Source organism: Coregonus clupeaformis, chromosome 34, assembly GCF_020615455.1.
Source record: "Coregonus clupeaformis isolate EN_2021a chromosome 34, ASM2061545v1, whole genome shotgun sequence".
NCBI lineage: Eukaryota > Metazoa > Chordata > Actinopteri > Salmoniformes > Salmonidae > Coregonus > Coregonus clupeaformis.
This window is the reverse complement of record NC_059225.1, coordinates 7,358,128-7,361,264: the sequence shown is the minus strand read 5'-3', so window position 1 is coordinate 7,361,264 and position 3,137 is coordinate 7,358,128.

Below are 3,137 nucleotides of genomic sequence, written 5' to 3'. Positions count from 1 at the left end.
AAACAGGCTTTTGTTATTAGGTTTGGCTTTGACAAAGGTACGTCTCCAGAAGCTGCAGACCTAGAATCCCCTACTGGATACAGTGAAATAGAATATAAACTCCCAGAACATTAATAGACTAGCAACAGACTGTTGAACAGATTATTAAGAAGTAATAACCCGGATACACCGGATAGAGATGTGTTGCTGCATGTTTACTCTTTGTACCAAATTGAATGTGAGGCATTGATGCGTACCATCTAAAACATCAACTTGTTTGAGGAAAATCGCCTTATTTTCCTGTCAGATAGCGATACTTATAATTCATTAACTCGAATTGATGATAGTACTTACTTTTACAGTAAACTGAGACACAGATTAATTCGATTTGGCAGATGCCAGATCCACACACCTGTGTACCTATAAAAAAAAACTGAGGCTGGCATACAAAACCTCTTCCGAAAATGAATATAAATGACAGAGAAGTTGGTCTAATTTTATTGTAGAGAAAAGTTATTAGGGACTGGTTGAAAACAGAACAGATCGGAAGGTTAGCTTTGTTGTAATGTGAACCCAGCAAGGCAAACAAATCACAAATAAGCCACATTTACACATTCCTGCCAAATGAGAAAATAACTTCAAAAAGTTCAAAAGTATCAAAAGAGGTTTCATGTTTTTTTTCTCCTTCAGTGTTTTCCTTTATTCTCACGGTTGGCATTGATATGCATTAGCTATTCCAGATGTTTGCCATATTGAGTGGATTGTTTCCCCTCCCTGTGTATGGGCATACTATTAATTCGCTCATTGATCTGGTCATGCTAAAGTCAAATGAAAAATGTAATGGAAAATGCTGTGAACCATGACTGAAATGTCTTTCACAAAGCCAATGGCTACTGCTCTGATAAACCTACAACTTCAATTTTAAGTTTAAAGCCATTTCTGTAGCTAGTTTCCGTGCGCCGAATAACTTATTTTTATCCGACTCATTGTTATGTACAGTATGCATAATGTATGGGAATCGATACAAGGCTTGCCTGTATTTTGTGGACATGCATGGATCTTAAAAAGCTGGCTCAAAGGGGACCTGTCGTAGCCAATCAGCAGAGGTCTGTGTTTGCTTTATCTTGCGTCTGAGGTCTGTGTTTGCTTTATCTTGCGTCTGAGGTCTGTGTTTGCTTTATCTTGCGTCTGAGGTCTGTGTTTGCTTTATCTTGCGTCTGAGGTCTGTGTTTGCTTTAACTTGCGTCTGAGGTCTGTGTTTGCTTTATCTTGCGTCTGAGGTCTGTGTTTGCTTTATCTTGCGTCTGAGGCCTTAGAAGAGACTGTGGGCCACGGCCATTGTCTCTGTAAAATGTGAGCATTGTGATGGATCCGCTGATTAAGCTCATTGGGTAAAGGGACCGTGAAAGGAAGCCCATGAAGGAGAAAACTCTTGGAGTTTCGTGCTTTCTGTTTGATCCCACTGGACTCTTGGACAAACACACACTGCTGAGTGTAATGGAGTGTTTGGGGAGACTCCATCTTCCAGACGGTGTGGGGGGTTCAATTAGTTTCATCATCATACGTCCGGCTCCCTCACCGACTTGACGTGACGCAAATGCTGCTACACCCCGAAACATCTCCTTTTTTTCCCCCAGATGGTATTTGATGGTATTTCCCCATGTTCCATCCATTGGACACTGCACTTCAGAACAGACATTTGAGAATTAATGAATAGAGTGACTGGTTGGTGTATATGCACCCAATGCACTGCAGTGCAGAGGAAAGGAAAGGAAGGGGTCGGTACAGTGGGGACTCAGGCCTAGCTAATGCTAGTGTAATTATATTTGGCATGAGCGCTGGTTGAGGGCTGCCGTTAATATTGCGTTGGGAAATCTCATCAGGGTCTCAGTGCCCTTGACAGTTTCATTAAAGCCAGCCGTCCCCCTTTTGCCAAGACGTATAAAGTCTTTATAAATCTTTAAGGCCCCTCCTCATTAGTGTATGCATATTGACCGGCCCATTTGTTACATCAAATCAATGTGGCCCAAACAACCTCTGTCTCTGCTTATCTGGCTCACTAATGGTTTAGGTCTCTTTTAATTTCAGGTACATATTGGTGGTAGGAAACCCATGGACTTTTAAATAAATTACACTGTATACAGCCATTGATTCTTGAAGAATATAACTGCCTCATGAGCTTAGTTCAACTGTCGTATCCCATCAGAACCCAAACTATAAGCATGTTTTACTCCATTGTCCAAACAATGTAATTGTAAACAAACTCAGTATATCTTCAAAACATGGTTAAAACTACCATTAGGATCTAATGGATAGTCAACCCTAAGGCTGTTGTGGTGACCGTATTACCAACACACCAGCTGTCATGAGTCATCGCTGCTGTAAAATTCCATGTGGCCGTTGAGTCACCCTCTTATGCACTCTGGACGCGCGTTGGTATTACCCAAATAACTAACAACCATCAGGTCCTAATGGCCTGGTACTCAGGGCTCTCTTGTCCCTCTAAACACTCATTGCAATCGAAAATCACACTGGACACATCATCAAAAACAGGATCATGCTTTTAAAACTCACCGTGATGGATTCATTTGAAGAAAGAAGTTCAACAAAAGGTTGAAACTGAGTGGAAAACACGGTAGTTGTGGATGTTGTTTCAAAGCCTAACACAACGAAATGGACAGTGCCTTCTAAGGTGATGATTAATTCAAAACACCCATATGTGACTCGTTTCAGGAAACTAGACGTACGTCGCGGGTCACTACCTCACAGGAGAGCCATTTGAATGTAATCTTTTTTTAAATCAGAATGCATTTTTTGGCAGTAATGCCTTCCGGAACATGTGAACTTTCATGTGCCTTAATAACAAACTTGTATGCCATCTGTAAATACGAATACAATTGTTACTCCCGAGTGGCGCAGTGGTTCGAATCCAGGCTCTGTCGTAGCCGGCCGCGACCGGGAGACCCATGAGACGGCGCACAATTTGGCCCAGCGTCGTCCAGGGTAGGGGAGGGAATGGCCGGCAGGGATGTAGCTCAGTTGGTAGAGCATGGTGTTTGCAACGCCAGGGTTGTGGGTTCGATTCCCACGGGGGACCAGTATGAAAAAAGAAAAAAAGAATGTATGCGCTCAGTAACTGTAAGTCGCTCTGGATAAGA